Source organism: Uloborus diversus, chromosome 1 (genome assembly GCF_026930045.1).
Source record: "Uloborus diversus isolate 005 chromosome 1, Udiv.v.3.1, whole genome shotgun sequence".
NCBI classification, from domain to species: Eukaryota; Metazoa; Arthropoda; class Arachnida; order Araneae; family Uloboridae; genus Uloborus; species Uloborus diversus.
The window spans coordinates 102,389,641-102,409,599 of NC_072731.1; positions in this window are offsets into that span (position 1 = coordinate 102,389,641).

Sequence of the window (19,959 nt, forward strand, 5' to 3'; positions counted from 1 at the left end):
AACCATTACACACAATAATTTCTTGTCCTTTCCATCAGAAATAAATATAATATCAGCTCTCTACCATGCTCCTGCAATTCTTTCCAACATGTGCTAAGAAGTATTGCTCAACTGTATTATTGAATCAATTCCCCTGTACCTTAGCAGTGCCTTTAGATGTAACCAAGTTTGGGTTTCACTTAAATGAAAATAAAACAATAAAGCCCCTTATGATGCAGCCAGTGTTCCCAGAGAGTTTAATTCCACCCTGTGCAGTCAAGAACTGTAAATAATCTTGTAAATGTTTTATTAATAATTCATCTTGCTGTAAATACTGTGCTATTAAGACTAAAGCAAAAACCCATAAACTACAAAATACTCGGAAGAGAACGATTCAACAGAACAATTACAAGTCAACAAAAAAGAGTATGATCCAGCTTCCAGAATTTCTGATATATTAATGCTTTATGTATGCATATTGATATTCTGCAATTATTTTTTAATACGCATTATTTTACTAATTTTATTTAATTAGTTTTTTTAGAACTCTAGTGTATAATTTTATATTTATATTCGTTTTCATAAAAGCTCAAAGATGCTTCTCATTTTTTATATTTATGTAGAACATATTATTTCTTGTATCATTTATCTTTGTTGGGTAAATAATAAAAAACAATACCCGCAATATTCTTTTGTGCAAATTGAAAATATAAATTAATAGAAATAAATAAAAATTTTATTTGAATTGAAACTACTGCAGGCCTGGTTCCCTAGTTCCTCTCAAATTTAAAGCAGTATATACAAAATTAAAGCCATAATTGAATACTTTGCAATTAGAATAAGTTTATAAACTGAAGAATGAATAGTTCGTCATAAGGATAATAAGGCTATTTTTTTCTCCTTAGCATGCTGCCGTTTTATTCAATGTGTTAACTTAGGCAGTGCTTGCATTTTCTATTTCGCTTTTTAACGCTCACGTTGGTAATAATTAAGTAGTTTTAAACAAACTGAATGATGAAGTTCCAGATTTTATTGATTCCCTAAACCGTTAAATAATTTTAAAAAAGAACTGATCTTTGCAAAAAAAAAGCTTTTCGTATTTTATTCACAATTTTTGCATGGCTGCTAAAAAAGGAATTTTACTTATAAACCAACAAAGATAGAACTATAAACATGTATAGGTTTTTCAAGCCCTTTTTTTGTTGCATCTTATGCCACATTTTTAGTGCTTTACCTCCTACGGTTCGCGAAGTTATGAGTGTTTTAGTAAACAGCATCCCCCTATTGCTTTCCCCCTCTTCGGGGATGTCGACCGCCAAGGGGGAGGGGACGACATGCGTTTTCATAATCACTATAGTGCCTGTAACAGTAATCAAAAATAACTTTGCGTCAGGTCTTTCATGCATGCTCAAAACCCCCCTTCAGATCCTGAACTATACTATAGTGTTCGAGCTTGCTACTGTCATATTGTTTTTCAACGCGTTAACAGTACTTAAATAGTTTTAACAAACTGAATAATGATATTTAGGACTTTATTTGAAAAAAAAAATCAAACAATTTTGATTTGGAATTTATTTTGGTCAAAAAAAGTTTGTTTTGCGCATTTTATTCAAATAATTTGCTTGTTTGCAAAAAATGGAATTTTACTCAGAAATCAACAAAGACAGGTCCATAATCATATTTAGCTTTTATGAAGCCCTTGTTCTGTTGCGTCGATTGCCTTTTTTTCAGTGTTTTATCTCAAATAGTTCGCGAGTTATGAGTGTTTTAGCAAACGGCTTCCCCACTGTTTCCCCCCCCTTCCCCGGGGTTGTCGACCACCCAGGGGGGCGACGACATGTGGTTTCATAATCACCATCGTGCCTGTAACAATAATCAGAAATAATATTGCGTCAGCCTTTCCATGTATGCTCAACCCCCTTCAGATCCTGGACTATTTCTGTTGTGATTTTTAGACAGTTTCGTTTTTGTTCGTGCTGAGTTTATTTGTAAATGTGCTGCGAATAGTTAATTATTTTAAATCAGTGGTTTAGATTTTGTGTCGTGCAAGAAATGTAAAATTTTAGTTTCGTGCTAGCGCGAAACCTCGTTAACGAGGGTTTCCGTTAATTCGTAGACGGAAACTGTGCGAAAAAAAGTCGCGTTTTGTTAGAAAAGGACTACCTGTAACAAAAACAATGCAGTTTTCGGTAGACAAAACACTGCTGTCTTTTTTTGCAAAGTAAAAAAAATACTGATGAATCCAAATCCGATGGAAACATATCCCGAGTTTCTGTATCGGACTCTGAGATTGCGACGTTCTCGTCTACCTCCGATTTTTCTACAACCGAAAAGAATCAGTCGGTGAGTATTGATCAATGTCTAAATTACATTCATAAAATATTTAATTTTTAATGAGATTCCCCCTCCCCCATTTTTAAGTGAAGTTTTATAGTATATTTCTGCATACAAGCTAGCTGCGTCATAATCAGATATATATATGAATGAAATGAACCTTCTTTACAGAGATATCAGTACATAAAATATGAAAAAGAGCAAAGACCGTCGTAAGAAGCTATTATCTTTATGTTTATTTTATTTTAATTTCTGTGCAATAACTTTTTAGTTACGTCAGTAATTTAATGTTTAATCACACCTTTTATGCTAAACAATCCTCCATTTCAAGCCCAGATCTATAACTTTCGGGTTCCACTACAAATATCAACAAGCCTTATACATTTTTTCAACTCGTATCTGAGATGCCCATTTTATTCAAAGTCGTTATGTAAATTTCCACAGGATAAAAACTTTTTTTCGGCACAAATTAAAAGTTTACCGTTAGAACAGGAAATATAATACTATCCCATCACGGTTATTACAAGGTGAATTACACAGTTCAAACCAAGTGATTTATTTTAACTATTATTATTTTTATTAAATGTAACTCAAGTTTAAGAAAATTGCCTCACGTCAGACTACATAATCTATGGTTGCCGTTTCCAAAAATTTAGGGCTGACAACAAACACATTCTAAAACCTGAAAAATTATTTAAAAAAAACTTTAAAAGTGGTTATTTTAATAATTTTTGTATTCAATTTTGAATGTTTTACGGGTGGGGGGATATTGTAGTGTCTTCAAAAAATCTTACTTGAGTCCACTCTCACCCCTGGCTACGATCCATCCCCCCCTCCAAAAAAAAAATCCTGTATCCGCCCTGGATGTAGTTGCTACTTTGTTTCTTTTAATATATAAATAAATAAATAAAAATATTTTTAAACACGCAATCACACACACACACACCGTTTAAGGATTGAACAAAAAAAAAAAAAAAAAAAAAAAAAAAAGTGGTTGATATTAATAAATTAGCTCATTTAAACATAGAATATTACTAAGAATTTTCTTTCTCTTTTTTTTCTGAGCCAATTTGTCATTCGAAACCACTTTTTACGATTTTTACAAATATTCGCAGGGTTAAAAAGTGCAAAGAATTACACGTTCAAATTTTTAGCCTACTTTCCCAGTAAAAGTCAGAAAAAGAAGAAAAAAGCATGAAAGAAGGCTTAATGCATCTTAAAAATATCGCGAAAAACAAAAAAAAAATCTAAAATAAATAAAATAATTAAATAAATATCGAAAAATTAAAAATTGGAAAGTAGGGTATTGAGATGGGGAAAAATGTCTGTCGGTCCGTCGGTCTGTCGGTCTGCCCCCCCCCCCTAATAACTTTTGAATGAATTGTCCGATTCGAACAAACTTTTTTTTGTTCGAAAGATTTCGACGAGGACACCTCATTCCCATACTTCACTTTTTGATTTGAACTATTTTTTGTTCAATTTTGAACAGTTCAAAAAAACTTAACATTAGCGCCTACGGGGAAATTGAAGACAATTCTGAACTATGAGGCGAATATGCTTCAAACAAACATTGTACGAAAAAGCTTTTGATAAAAACTTTTTATAAAATATATTTTTGGTTTGAACAATTTTCCGTTCAATTTTGAACAGTTCAAATCCCTCAACATTAGTGCCTACGGGGAAACTGAAAGTCAATGTAGATTCCGTACTTGAAGGCGGATTTACTTCAAACAAATTTTGTTGGAAATAGCTCTTGACACCAAACTCCAGACTCCGACTCCGAGAATTTAGGGGCATCTGACTCCGACTCCTACTCCTGTGCCCGACAATTAATCGGACTCCGACTCCCCGACTTCGACCCTGACTTCGTAGCTTTGGCAAAAATTTATACACGGAGGACAAATGACGGAGTCCGATTCTCGGATACTCGACTCCAACTCCTTTATCTCAAAATGAGATTGACTCCGACTCTGCAGCTATGGTTTTAACTGCGAAATAATTGTTGTTGATATGACTTTTTTTTATTTTCACGCTGAAGTTTTAATTTAGGTATTTAGTTTTCGGGGAATAAACTCGAAGTCATTTATGTTTCTACATAAAGATATGCGTAGACGATTATTATTATTATTTTTTTTTTTTTTTTTGGACAATGAAAAGTATTTCTTTAAGTTGACATTTTATTGTTTTATTTATTTTGGTAAGTGTATTAATTCATTAAAAAAATTATTTTTGGCAACAGGGGAAAAAGAAACGATTTTTTTTTTTTTGATATGATGTATTTATCTTAATGAGCTTATTAATTTTAATTATTATTTTTTCGTTTTGAAAGCTGTTAAAGATTTTTTTATGGAAAAAAAGTGTATTAGCTGCTTTGTTTAAAAGGTGCTGCTATTTTATTTGTTCGTTTTTTTTTAAATTTAGTTTAATTTTTTATTTTATTTTTTACGAATTTATTTTTTTAGATGAGTGAGGAATATTTTATTCCTAGAAATTAGCTTAAAATATTAAAAAAAATATGTTTGAAACAATTTGCGACTTTAACTATTTTTGAGAATATTGATCAGGTACTAGAAAGTAGTATGAGTATACGGGAAAGTAGGCTCGTATAGTTCTAGACAGAACTTCTTGTTTAATCCTTTCTTGCCAGCGAATATTTAATTCCTGCAGTGCAACTCGGCCACTACTAAATAGAAGCAGTGATAATTTGATTTAAATTTATCTAGACACAAACCTGTATCTTATTACATAAAAATCTTCTGTGCGGACGTTTGTCACCATAAGGCTTTTAAACGGCTGGACCGATTTTGAGCAAATTTTTTGTGTGTAATTAAGTTGTTGCAAACATGGTTTCGAAGCGCAATGGATCAAATCGGAAATGTTTTGTTAATTAATTAATCAATTTAAAGATTGGATGGTTATATCTCCCAAATGATTAATATTTACTTTGAGCTATTGTTGAGCGAGAACTGAAATGAATATTTAACCCGTTGCCAAAGGACAATAAGAAAGCCAGCTTTGCTTTTTAGCATACTTTCCCAGTAAAAGTCAGAAAAAGAAGAAAAAAGCATGAAAGAAGGCTTAATGCATCTTAAAAATATCCCGAAAAACAAAAAATAGTCAAAAATAAATAAAATAATTAAATAAATATCGAAAAATTAAAAATTGGAAAGTAGGGTATTGAGATGGGGAAAAATGTCTGTCGGTCTGTCTGGCTGTCCCCCCCCCCCCTAATAACTTTTGAATGAATAGTCCGATTTGAACAAACTTTATTTTGTTCGAAAGATCTCGGCAAGGACACCTCATTCCCATATTTCACTTTTTGATTTGAACTATTTTTTGTTCAATTTTGAGCAGTTCAAAAAAACTTAACATTAGCTCCTAGGGGGAAATTCAAGGCAATTCCGAACTGTGAGGCGAATTTGCTTCAAACAAACTTTGTAGGAAAAAGCTTTTGATGAAAAACTTGTATATAATTATAAAATATCTTTTTGATTTGAACAATTTTCTGTTCAATTTTGAACAGTTCAAATCCCTTAACATTAGCGCCTACGGGGAAACTGAAAGTCAATGTAGATTATAGGTACTTGAAGGCGGATTTACTTCAAACAAATTTTGTTGGAAATAGCTCTTAACGCCGAACTCCAGACTCCGACTCCGAGAATTTAGGGGCACCTGAATCCGACTCCGACTCCTGTGCCCGACAATTAATCAGACTCCGACTCCCCGACTTCGACTATGACTTCCTAGCTTTGGCAAAAATTTATATACGGACAAATGACTGACTCCGATTCTTGGATATTCGACTCCGACTCCTTTATCCCAAAATGAGATTGACTCCGACTCCGACGCTATGGTTTTAACTGTGAAATAATTATTGTTGATGTGATTTGTTTTTATTTTAACGTTAAAGTTTTTATTTAGGTATTCAGTTTTCGGTGAATAAACTCGAAGTAATTTATGTTTCTACATAAAGATATGCGCAGACGATTTTTTTTTTTTTTTTTTTTTGACTTGACATTTTATTGTTTTTATTTATCTTGATAAGTGCATTAATTCATTAAAAAAATTATTTTTGGCAACAGGGGAAAAAGAAACGATTTTTTTTTTGATATGATGTATTTATTTTAATGAGCTTATTAATTTTAATTATTCAGAACTCCAACGCTCGAATACGCTACCTTGCGGTGATTTACAAAACTGCAAATTAAACTAAAACATTGCCACGTTGCGTTCCACGCGTGTCTGTTGACGTAAGCACAGGCAGTTTGTTCTGAGTATTTATTAACGCAATCGATGTGTCTTAGTTTGCTTTCAGCTACAGAAATTAATTCGTCCCTTAGTAGTATTCTCGAGCTTCTCAAAATAATGTTAGTTTTCATTATTTCCTTAATAATTGGTGAAAGCGAAAATTCTGGATTAACAAACTTGGATAACGTTATACAAGGTAAAAATTTTTATTGTTTTGTATGAATTTGTAAGAATATGGGGGTTTTTTCAATCTTAAATTAATTAAACTTACCATATTTTACAGCAGCATTTAGTTGGAATGGACAGTATGCAAAATATTTTCTTGAATATATTATCGTAGAACAAAATGAATAACCGAGAAAGAATTTACTTTATTCCTTTTATTCTCAGCTGAAAGGTTTCGCCAAATTTGTTTAGGGTTATAGTTTTAATATAGTGCGAGCAAAGTAGCCTTGGCGAGATTTCGCGTTTTTAGTTAAACCATTTTTAATTTTTATCATGAGTGGAATAAAATGGTAGTAAGATTACAGAATTCGATAAGTGAAAAGAAATAATGGTCAATCAACTGAAAAGAAAACTACCACCATATATCCGTGAGAATTTTGTTGATGATTTGCATAACATGACACAATTAAATCGTAACTCAGAAATTAGAAAAATTGAAACAGAAAATTTTTAAATGAACCGATTCGGGAATTCGAGAGAAATAACTCAGCTACAAATGGAAAACAATAAGCACTAGCCAAGCAAGGCAAAAAAAATCATCTTCTTTCGATAACAATTTGTAATGTCATATTGATTTTCTAGCATTAATTGTTATTCTTGTCAGGCCACAATTATTATTTAGTTTTATCAAGAATTGATAAATATCAAATTCAACATCGTGGAAATAGCTGCTTAGAACTACGAACTACGTAGTTTGCATTAATCTTTGACGTTTAGTAATGCTTCTTGAATTCTCATTTCTTTCTACGTGGGCCAGAATATCCACAAGACTTTGAAAATTAATTTAAAAAGAATAAAGCGAAAAAATCATACGTACGAACAAAAATCACAACACTTTTAGCATTTTCTTCGTTACCATGTGCGTTTGTTTTAGTTTTTAAGTCCGCCATTAGACAGTGACTTCAGTGCCCCCTATAGTTCGTTGGAGTTGCGAATTGTTTTTTTCGTTTTGAAAGCTGTTGAAGAATTTTTTTTAAATGGAAAGAAGTGTATTAGCTGCTTTGTTTAAAAGGTGCTGCTATTTTATTTGTTCGTTTTTTGTTTTTTGTTTTTTCTTCTTTTTACGCATCTAATTTTTTTAGATGAGTGAGGAATATTTTATGCCTAGAAAGTAGCTTAAAATATTGGAAAAATATGTTTGAAACAATTTGCGATTTTAGCTATTTTTGAGAACATTGATCAGGTACTAGAAAGTAGTATGGGTATACGAGAAAGTAGGCTCGTCTAGTTCTAGACAGAACTTCTTGTTGTAATGAAATTCCCTACTGTGATAAGTCAATTGAGAATAGATAAAACGTATATATGTTACGGCCAAAGCCCGAAGTTCGGCCAGTTCGCGAACTGGCTGGCCAATTCGCGAATTGGCCAAGAGGTTTGGCCAAAGCCCGAAATACTTGCAATTAATATTGCATTTTCTACTTTGGCTAGCCATTTCGCGAAGTGGCCAGAAATTCTTGGCCAAAGTCCGAAATGATTACGAAATATTTTAGATTAACAGGTAAACGACGCATGTGTCGCTTCCAGTGTGACGGCGCGGCGTGCAAGTGGTAGAAACTAGAAAATAAGGGTTGGTTCAGGGCCGTCGAGAGCCAAATCGAGTCCCTTGTCAGTTTCGCCACCAGGCCCGCCTCCCTCTATAAAACCAGTCAAATTTATAGTACTTTAATACAGAGTCGGATCCCTAGTTTCCCAATAGGCTGATATGATGTCATCTCGTTGGGCTTGGAGGGTGCAACCATGTCCCTGTGAAGGTCGTGACAATAGATATTCTAAACTTCGACCTCGTTTTTCTTGGCGTTAGTTCTTCGACTGAGCTATGAGTATGTATTTCTGATATTTTCACTTCTATATGTGAATACTTTCAGTTGAAATTACATGCTATCGCTAATAAAGTGTCATTCAAGTATTGTGTAGGCATTTTTTTTATTCATTTTGTACCTCCCACCCCCCCACCTTGTGAGAAAAAATAAGCATGCGCTATACCCCTTCCCTTTTTGCTTATATAAGATTTTATGCCATATTGTGCGTCACAGGATGCTCTTTTCCCACGTTTTTTGTTGTTCATTATTTAATGCTTACCCAATAATTTTTGTGACCCCACTTTTTGTCAGAGAAAATAAGCAGCCCTTAGTCTCCCCTTTCTGCCTACATAATACTTGACCGGTCCCAGCTAAGGTTAAGCCTAAGGCTGTGTTTCTCAACCTTTCAGTGTGTGTGACACAAATTTTAAATATAATTTTCATTCTGAAACCAAACCTAATCACAAGTAAGGAATTTAGCGTGTGCTCCCCTCCCCAGAATTCCATTTAAAATCGGTTCTATTTAAAATCCCTCTGAATCCCGAATTTCTACAAAACCACATCTCAGAGAAAATCTCCAAGCCAAAATCAGTCATGACTAAAAAATTAGCTATAAAGTAGTGATGAAAATCCAAATATAGCAACTTAATCTTCGGCAACACACGTTTTGGAAAGGACTTATTGCACGAATAATATGAACTTGTTTCCATTTAGAAATTAATTAAATAATCATGTCTGATTTTTTTTTCTTGAAATATGCTTTATTGGAAGCAGAAAGTTTAAAATTTGAGAAGCTGCAAATGTTTTTTTTTCTTTCTGCTTTCATTTGTGTAGAATTGACAATTAAAAAACGAGATAGCAAAGATGGGAAATTTAGCATGTTTTGCGCTGAGTCCATGCAATTAGTCTGTACTCACAGTCTATTCACACCGTTGCGTTGGTGCGACAAGCCATTTCGAAAAGTATGAGAGTACTTTTATTAATTACAAGCTATACCCGCATGACAATTCCCGTGCTAAGAATTTAAAGGAAGGTTCTTGAATAAATCAAAATCCCCCCCCTCCCATCTCTGATGCAAAATAATCATTTTCTTATACTGAAATGCGTATACTCTTTAAGAAAATCTATTTAAAAAAAAATCTGCAATTGTAAAATATTTTGCTACATGAAAAAGACATTAAAGTACATAAAAAGTTGCTTTAAAATGTAAAATAATTAATAGAACTCTGTAGTTTTTTCTCCAAACTCGCCAAGTTACCACGCTTTGTTATCCAATCGATTTGCGAGCGAAGCGAACTCCGGTCGATTAGCGATATAACCTTTCTTACGAAAGCGTTTAAAGGATAATCCCGCTCTCTCGCCTTCCTCGCAGAGAAGGTAAATAAAAACACATTGTATCTAGAACCAAAGGAAAATCTCGCTTATCCATCCCCCGTAGAAGAAAAAAGAATTTAGCTCAAATATACGCAACGTAAATTATATAAATGAATTCCGCATCCTCAAGAAGAAAAAGTTTTGAATTAAAACTTCGCATTGCAAATACAGCAAGACGAAGAGAAAACCAACTAAAATACATGCAATCAATTCAACCTTAAAATAAATGCAGTAAAACATTCGTGAAAACGTTCGAAAAAAAAAGAATTAAAATAAATACTATGACAGTAAGAACAACCTTTCCTAAATGTAAGGAAAATATGCTTAATTTTCTAGATTGCTTTCTCTTCCGAAATATTGATTCAAAAAAAATTTGGACTGTTTTACAAAGGAAAAAACAATGCTAAGAGAAAATTAAAATAAATATAATGACATTTATGTATAAAGTATTAATAAGGACATGTTGTAGGGGAAGTTTGACAAAAAGCGGCATTAAAGAAATGTCTTTAAATAATATTAACAACACAACTATTTTCGCTTTTTATTTGTTTTAATGAGCCCTTATTATGGAGGCTTTCCAAAATAATTTAAAATTTTTTGAAGCGATATTTTTTGGTACAATGTGTTCCAGGATCTTTAAAATTAAGTCTACGGAGCAGAAAAAGACTGTCGATCGTCCGTAATTTCATATACCTTTGCATTCGCACACTTTACACAACGCATTTATTTAAGATATAATTCGCTCACTTGAAGGGCGCAAATGTACTTCTTTACGCAATCACGTCGTTACATCATGTCATTTCACTGAATAATATCTATTATGGCTTAAATACGAAAAGAATAACACGAGATATTTTTATGCATTTCAAGCTTTTCAACAAAGAGGTATCAGATATATTTGAACTCGTTTTTGAAGCAAATGTATTTTAGAAAAAAATAGTACATCGAAGTACTCATTTCAAAATACTTCATTTTTTAAATTGTGGAAAACAGTCTGCTCCTCATTTCTTTTTTCGTACTTTGGCCGATCGTCCATAGCCACTTCGCGAATTGGCCGGCCAAAGCCCGAAATGAAGAAAATTTCGGGCTTTGGCCGGTAAGTTTTCAGCAATGTTGGCCAGTTCGCGAATTGGCTGGCCAATTCGCGAACTGGCCGATTTCGGACTTTGGCCGTAACATATATAGAGAGAGAGAGTGAAGCCTTCATTCCTTGAAGGCAACGATTTTAAGTCCCGTGATATATTTTAAAGTAAAGTACTGTCAGGTTCACGCAAAACGTTTGTTCTGTCGTCGTAGTTGAACCATGTGACCGGATTGGTGCTTTAGGTTTTCCTAACCAAATGATCAGAAAATACCGCACCTAGCAACATTTGTTTCTCGGCTGAAATCCATCTGAGTTTTGGCACCAATGTCGAGAATACTTTAAGGATTATCTAACTAATCGGTACATTATTAAAGGAAAAGATGATGGAAATTAATGACGAAACAAATTTTATTTTCAGCCGCATAAATTACAACAGGGTAGTTCTGTAGACAAAAGCTCAGTACAGTGGAAGATTTTTATCTAATTAGGCAATAAATGAAGTTTAAAAAGTTTTTGTTCAAAAGATCGGGCCGCTATTGGTCGGAGTTAGCTTCGCTCGCTGATCAGCTAGATTACAGTAACGTGGTGGCTTGGCGACTTTGGCTATAAACAATAAAGTTGCGTGATCATTTGTTTACATTTTAAAGCTACTGTAATGTAATTTATTGTATTTTTTGTTTATTTGGCGAAATATTTCAAAGTGCAAATAATTGTTTTTTGTTTTTAAAGAGTTTTTAGTCATTTTAGTTGAAGAATGTGTTTATTTTACATCAGGAGAGGGGGGGGGGGGAGGGATGAATGATTTTCGCTTATTCAGAGAACTTTTTTTACCTTTATCATTTTTCTAAACGATATCCTTCCGATTGTTTTATTCCTTTTCACATGGGGGATATTGCAGCGGGATTTCCCGTTTTTTCTAGAAAGGTAGTTAGATTTTTACTTAATATCGGAGGACGCTTTTTATCCTTTGAGTATGGCTGAAGGAGCAAACCATTAAGTGCGGGAGAAACAGTAGTTAACAAAACAACTGCTCAGTGGGCATTAGACAAATCAAGTTGTAATAAATATGCACATTCTGACACCATAGTAGCTTAAAACATTTTTTTTACTTCTTTTTTTTCAACAGAATGGTTCAAACACTTGATAGTTTATTGAAATTTTTTAACTTTTCAATTTACAAAGTTTGAACAGAACAACGTCTGTCGGGTCCTCTAGTAATACATAAAATTCAAAAGATGATGGAAAACAACCTTTTAGCAGAAGAGGAAAACTTTAATGTTTATTATAGGAATTAATTTTATAGGAACTTGTATTTTGTAGAAACTAATTTATTAATTTTGAGCTTCAAGTTATGGGTCTGGACTTGGACACCACTCCTTTTCTTACGCCAATGATAAAATGAAATAAAAAAGTTTTTTCAATCTTACCAAATAATCTCAAAACTTACAAATATTTAACGATTGACTTTTATTATCTTTATATATTAACTAGAAAGTCGCCCGTCATGGTATGACCAGTGAAAATGGTTTCTACATTTGAACGAAGCAATTGCCTGCAGGGCCCGATCAAGAAAAACTGGTGCCCAGGTCCTGAGTAAAAATTGGTGCCCCCCCCCTCCCATGAGAAGATCAGCACAATTTCAAAGTCAATGTTTTGTACTAGAAACCTAATACACTAGAAACCTACACATTACTACAGAAACCTGGGATTTGAATATTAAAAACTTGATAGTCATCATACTAATCATAGTTAAAATTACCTTACCTTAAGGTGAAGATGAATTAAAAAACAATTTAAAACTGCAAAAATAGCAAAAAAAAAAAAAAAAAACAAATGTGTCGATCACATACATAATCGAAATCTAATTTTGATGTCATAGAATTTTCAATAGTCAATAAGAAAAACGCCTGTAAATTATCCGGAGAAACGCAGCTTCTAAAAAGATTTTTGATTCTTTTTAAAGCTGAAAAGGAACACTCACTGGAAGGAAGTAAGTTAATTTATGCTATTTTAGTGCCCCTAAATTTGTGGTGCCCAGGTCCGCGGACCCACTGGACCGTGCGTTAATCAGGCCCTGATTGCCTGTTTGATGATATTTTGATAGAACTCCAGTGGATTAACCCTAAACTCCAGTAGATAACGTCAGTTCGCATCTCCAGAGCTCGAATACGTTACCTTGCTGTGCAATACTACCGAAAAAAGTTAAAACATTCCATTCCACGTGTTTTCTTCGATGTAAATTACAGGCTTCAGATCGTTTATAGTGCGATGTAATTTCAGAGCAATAGAAAAGAAAGCTTCCTACAACACTATGATAAATTACTGTCATTCACTGATCTTCAAAGCAAGTTATAAGTTACAGCATTTGTTTGTTTTACCTTTTTTATCCGCCATTAGACAGTGGCTGTAGCGCCCCCTATAGTTTATTGGAGTTGCGAATTGTTTTGGTTCCTTCGTTTTCCTAAAATGGCAATCTTACCAGTCAAACTGTTAAGTTGCCGGATCGAGTTCAGCCTTGTCACAATAAAGCTTTTCCATGCATGTTAAACATTACAAAACATATTATCAAATTATCTTGCCGCGGCACGAGTTTCATTGTTGAGACACGCGGATTACTTTATCATCGGCTATTAATTATTCGGAACTCCAGCGCTCGAATACGCTACCTTGCGGTGATTTACAAAACTGCCGATGGAACTAAAACATTGCCACGTTTTAGTTCCATGTGTGTCTGTTGACGTAAACACAGGCAGTTTGTTCTGAGTATTTATTAACGCATTCGATGTGTCTTAGTTTGCTTTCAGCTACAGAAATTAATTCGTCCCTTAAGAGTATTCTCGAGTTTCTCAAAATAATGTTAGTTTTCCTTATTTCTTTCAAAAAAGTATTAAATGGTGGACGCGTAAACAAGAAAACTCTGGATTAACAAAATTGGATAACGTTATACCAGGTAAAATTTTTTATTGTTTTGTATGAATTTGTAAGAATATGAGTTTTTTTTAATCTTAAATTAATTTAACTAATCATATTTTACAGCAGCATTTAGTTGGAATGGACAGTATGCAAAATATTTTCCTGGATTTATTATCGTAGAACAAAATGAAAAATGTTTAACCTAGAAAGAATTTACTTTATTCCTTTTATTCTCAGCTGAAAGGTTTCGCCAAATTTGTTTAGGGTTATAATTTTGGTATTGTGCGAGCAAAGTAGCCTTGGCGAGATTTCGCGTTTTTAGTTAAACCATTTTTATTTTTTAACATGAGTGGAATAAAATGGTAGTAAGATTACAGAATTCGATAAGTGAAAAGAAATAATGGTCAATCAACTGAAAAGAAAACTACCACCATATATCCGTGAGAATTTTGTTGATGATTTGCATAACATGACACAATTAAATCGTAACTCAGAAATTAGAAAAATCGAAACAGAAAATTTTTAAATGAACCGCTTCGGGAATTCGAGAGAAATAACTCAGCTACAAATGGAAAAAAAATAAGCGCTAGCCAAGCAAAGCAAAGAAGTATCATCTTCTTTCGATAATAATTTGTAATGTCATATTGAATTTTCTAGCATTAATTGTTGTTCTTGTCAGGTCACAATTATTACTTAGTTTTATCAAGAATTGATAAATATCGAATTCAACATCATGGAAATAGCTGCTTAGAACTACGAACTACGTAGTTTGCATTAATCTTTGACGTTTAGTAATGCTTCTTGAACTCTCATTTCTTTCTACGTGGGCCAGAATATCCACAAGACTTTGAAAATTAATTTAAAAAGAATAAAGCGAAAAAATCATACGTACGAACAAAAATCACAACACTTTTAGCATTTTCTTCGTTACCATGTGCGTTTGTTTTAGTTTTCAATTCCGCCATTAGACAGTGACTTCAGTGCCCCCTACAGTTCGTTGGAGTTGCGAATATGAGGATAGGCAAGCCGTTTTCTTTCGGTAACGATTTCTCCTCTGTTTGTGAACCGATTTCCATCATTCTTTTTTTATTCAGTAGCTATTGCCGAGTTTTAGTGTCATCAATAAAATTTTTTGAAATCGAACGCTAATTAACGGAGACATTAATTAAAAACGCATTTTCCCCTTAATTGGCTCTTTCTACGCGAACGAATGGTCCAATTTTTTCGAATTTGATATGATTGGAAAGGTTTTTATAAAATAGTCTTAACGAAGAAACTGCCAGGGCGCCCAATGTCCAATAACCTAATTCCACTAGAAAAAAAATTATAAACGTTTTTCAGTTAGTGAAACTTAAAAATTTTATCTTTTTTCCATTGTTGAAACTCATTGTTGGATAAGTTAAACATTAAGTTTTAATTAAGTTTTTAAACCGCTTTTTCTGCACGAAAAATGCATTTTAGTGCTTCGAGTTTGGTATGGTTGGAAAGATCGTGAAAAATACTTCTAAACGGTTCAAAAATGGAAACCCGTTAAGATAACTTGAAAAGGAGCTAGAAGCAACTATGGGTTAGCGAAGATTCATTTTATATGATTTTTCACGTGACAGTTAGCGGGAAGAAATTGATAGATAATATTGTGTGTTGCCATTTCTCGCTTGAGCGTAAAGAAATGAAATTCTTGCATTTGTTTTTATTATTGAGGCTTTTTGGGTAACTACGGGCTCTTAAAATATTTTCATTTTGATTATGTTTTCGCGATTTTAATATTTGAATAAATCATTTTACGGAGTGAGGAAGGACTTTCAGTTTCGATAAAAATCACCTTCTTAAAAAAAAAAAAAAAAAGCTCACAATAATACCTGCATTTGCTATTACCAGCAACAGACATCAAGGTGTAACTTTTGATAAAGTTGGCGTATTATTACGACGTTCAGTGCTTTCGCATGGACAATTATATGTTGCCGCGAGTAGAGTTCGTTCATTTAACTATTGTAAATTTTATTTGCGGTATCATTTCATTCACGAAGACTTCCGTAACTGTGAAATTGGGTGATCTTTATCCATCGGTGTCAAATTTTTGACACCAATGCCAGTGCGAGAAATATTTTTCTTTTTCTTTCGTAAAAAAGTGTAGAGAAATGTCTATTTGCAAGGAGCTGACTACGAATGAAGTACCTCTTTAAGGCGGGGTTCATTAAATTGTAGCCGTTCGTGACAAGGAGGAGGAAATAAATGACAAGTGAAACATACCATGGGGAAAATGTGACATCAAGCCTTTTTTGATAAGAACGTTTATTAAAAACAGTAATATGACATGTGGAAAAGGGAACAGGGGGTACACAAAAGGGAACCCCGCTCTGCTATGCCATCGTGGGCTTCCAGAGTACTGACCTTTCGGCCGGTGCCCCCTAAACCCTTACGGGAACGAAATCCAACCACTTACGACTCTAGACACCGTGGACCCAGGTACAGACCTGACTTCGGTGGCGCCCATTGCCTACTCACTGTTCCACTCGATAGCCAGGGAACAGGGGGTATGGTGTAATGTGAAACTTTGTGACAAAGGGGAGAGGGACCAAAAATTTTGAAAAGTGCATTAGTCAGTTACTCCCTAAACGATAAACGGCTTTATTAAAAAAAAAAAAAAAAAAAAAAAAATTCCCAAAGACAGTTTTTTTTTTTTTTTTTTTTTTAATAAAATTGCACTATTTTTGCGACGTCCAGTGTTTTTGAATGGAAAATTTTTAATGTAGCAAGTAGGATTCGTTCATTTCACTGTTTGAAAGTTTATATTTCTAATGAAGAGGTCAAGGCAACTTACTCAATAATATTAAACTTTTTAGAAGAAATATTGTTCATGCAGAAGTTTTACGTATAATCTGAGTTTTGCGGCATCATTTCATTCGGGAAGATTTCGATAATTGGGAAATTGGCACTCTTCATCTATTGGCGTCAAAGTTTTGGCACCAATTGCAGCGCGAAAAATGTTTTTTCTTTGCATAAGTAAACAAAGAGTAGGGAAAAATATACTTGCATACGGTTACCACAAAACGGGGGCTGTCCACGAATGAAGTTTCGCTTTAAGGTGGAGTTCACGGAATAGTAACATTTTGTGGCAAGGGAGAGGAGAGAAATGACAAGAGCGACATACTATGGGGAGAATGTGACAGCAAGCCTTTTTTAAATAGGAACGTCTATGAAAAACAGCGTGACATGTGACAAAGGGAAGAGAGGGTATGGTGAAGTGCGAAACTTTGTGGCAAAGGAGTGAAAGGGTCGAAATGTTGAAAAGTGTGACATCAGTTATGCTTCGCCCTTAACCATAAACAAATCTCAAAGACAACATTTTTTAAAATTATACTATTATTGCGACGTCCAGTATTTTCGAATGGACAGTTATATGTTGCTGCGAGTAAAGTTCGCTCATTTGATGCTTGGAAATTCATATTGCTAATGACGAAGAAGCAACACACTCAGTAATAGTAGACGTTTTATAAGTAATATTGTTCACACAGAAGTTTTAAGTATAAACTGAGTTTTGATGATTCATTTCATACGGGAAGATTTCGAAAATGGGATAATTGGCGATTTTTATTAATTGGTGTCAAATTTTTTGTTTCTGCGCGAAAAATGTTTTTCCTTTGCATACGTAAACAAAGAGTAGGTAAATAGCTATCTGCATAGTATTTGCACAAAGCAACATAGTATCCGAAATAAAATTATTTAAGCCAAGAATTTGACGACCACACCAATATCTCGATGGGGTTGTTTTCTTTAGTCAGAAGTACTCCTTTTAGTCACTGAAATTGATAGAATAAGCAAAACAAATAACGTGGAGCCAGAAAAAACTTTTATTTTCCCGACAATTATTTTTTGCTATTTTTTTTAAATGTTCGATTTTGGAAATAAAGCGTGGTTTTTATGACATTACAAGTGATGTACTTTGGCACGCTACTCCATTGCCTCGCTAAATACTTACGCTTTGCTGCCAACCGCGTTTCCAAGTTATGATAATTTACGATGTGCGCTAATGGCATCAGTGAATGGCATTTCAAAGCTTTTGATGCCATGTGCAGAAGCGTAAAAAATGAATTTCAATCTGCGCACCAACTAAAATAATTGTTAAAAAATATTACTTTTTTTCAAATTATTTAAAAAATGTTTAAAACCTATGTCTTTAAGCATGCTGTTACAGAAAAGAAGCTTTTAAAATTTCGGAAACGACCCCATTACCAAAATATCCTCATTCATCCATTTATTTTGAGATTAACAGACAAAAGCAAAATTGGAATAAATTATTACAATTTGGTATTGTGTGTACATACAAAAATTGTATGTTTCCAGATACGCAGCAAACATGAATAACAGTAGAAATAAAAATGTCGGAAATAGTTAAATTCATACAAGTTTTCTCAAATACTCATTTATGAATATGGTCGAATTTCGACCACTGGGCGAACACTAGTGTTAATAAAAGTTCATAAATCATCGTATATGTTTTAGGAAATGTGCCAAGTGATATTCCGTCAAATGTTTGTCAATCTACTTCAGGGCTGGTTGCAGTTCAATGCCTTCGTCAGGAACCCTGATATTTCCATCCCATCTTTAAGTTTTCTCTTCCGCTGCCTCACACCATGACACCTGCATCATTATCATCTTCATACCTGTTGGAGAATTTCCGGCATTTGACGCAATTCCGAGAGTGCACATTTAGTTCGATGCGGGTTATACTAATTGAAAAGTTCTTGTTGAAGTACGGGTTATAGCTCAACGAAACACTTCGAAAAATATGCACACAAATTCTAACAAATTATTTAATTATGAAAAACTATAATATTGTAATGACACAGGAATAGGCTTTAGCACAATAGCTTTTTTTTTTTTTTTTTTCGCAAAATCATCTATCTTTTTCTTAAATAATACAGGGCGTTTTTTTTTATTTTTTCTGAAAGTTTAAGATAATGTTCAAGCCAATTGAAGGAAATTTTGACCCCAAAAATCAATTTCACCAATCTTTCATTGTCTTAAAATCAAAGTTGCTAGAAACAGGTTAAGTGAGATTTCGTGGTCTCAATATAGTTCATCTTCATTGAAAAATCGTGAATATCGCTAAATTGTGATATAAAAATATATAATTTTTTGTTATAATGAGATTATAGTGAAATTGTTTTAAAATATTGTTTAAATTAAATGACTTGCTACTATGATACCGAGTGATTCAGAAAGAATGGGACATTCTATAAGGCTACTGATTTGCGAATATTGGGCCTCATTTCTTTGGTGGAGCTTGAATGTAACAGGGAATTGCAAAATTTCAACTGATTACCACCAGACGTATCTGCGATCAATCTTATTTGTCTTGCTATTTATTATTCAGTGTGTCAAAATGGCGATCGGGTCTCCTAGGTCACCAGACCTAAGACCATATGATTTTTTTTGTGGGTACAGGTAAAGGATACTGTGTTTATACCCTAATACAAGCTTATCTTGACAAACTGAAAGATTGAATCACTCCAGCAATTGCTTCAGGAGGAGGACGTATAGAGTCTCTTTAAAATGATTTAAGTATGAAAAAATTTCGTTTTGCATCATTTTTACTTTTATTAATGTGCACGAAAGAAACCCAAACATCTCTATTGATTCGTCTGGCCAGGTTTTGCAAAATACAATATGACAATCAGTCACTCCCAGCTTCGAAACAAGAAATTGCAGATTGGAGTTTAGAGAGTGTAGAAAGCAGCACCTTTTTTTAAAGCCCCAAATGAGATTTCTGTGCAGAAAAATCAAGGCATTGAAAGAAATGTTGGATTGAAATGTATTTTTCTCATTTAGCAATGTTGCTTAATACCGCGAAGTACTTTCTCTTAGCTTAAAACATTTATGATCATTTTTTTCTGATTACATTGTCTTTTAGAAAATTTTGTAGAACTCAAAGGCAATTTTTGTCTTCTAACCTTATTAACGTCTCTCGTCTTATAATCTCTCAAAAATGCTTTACTCATT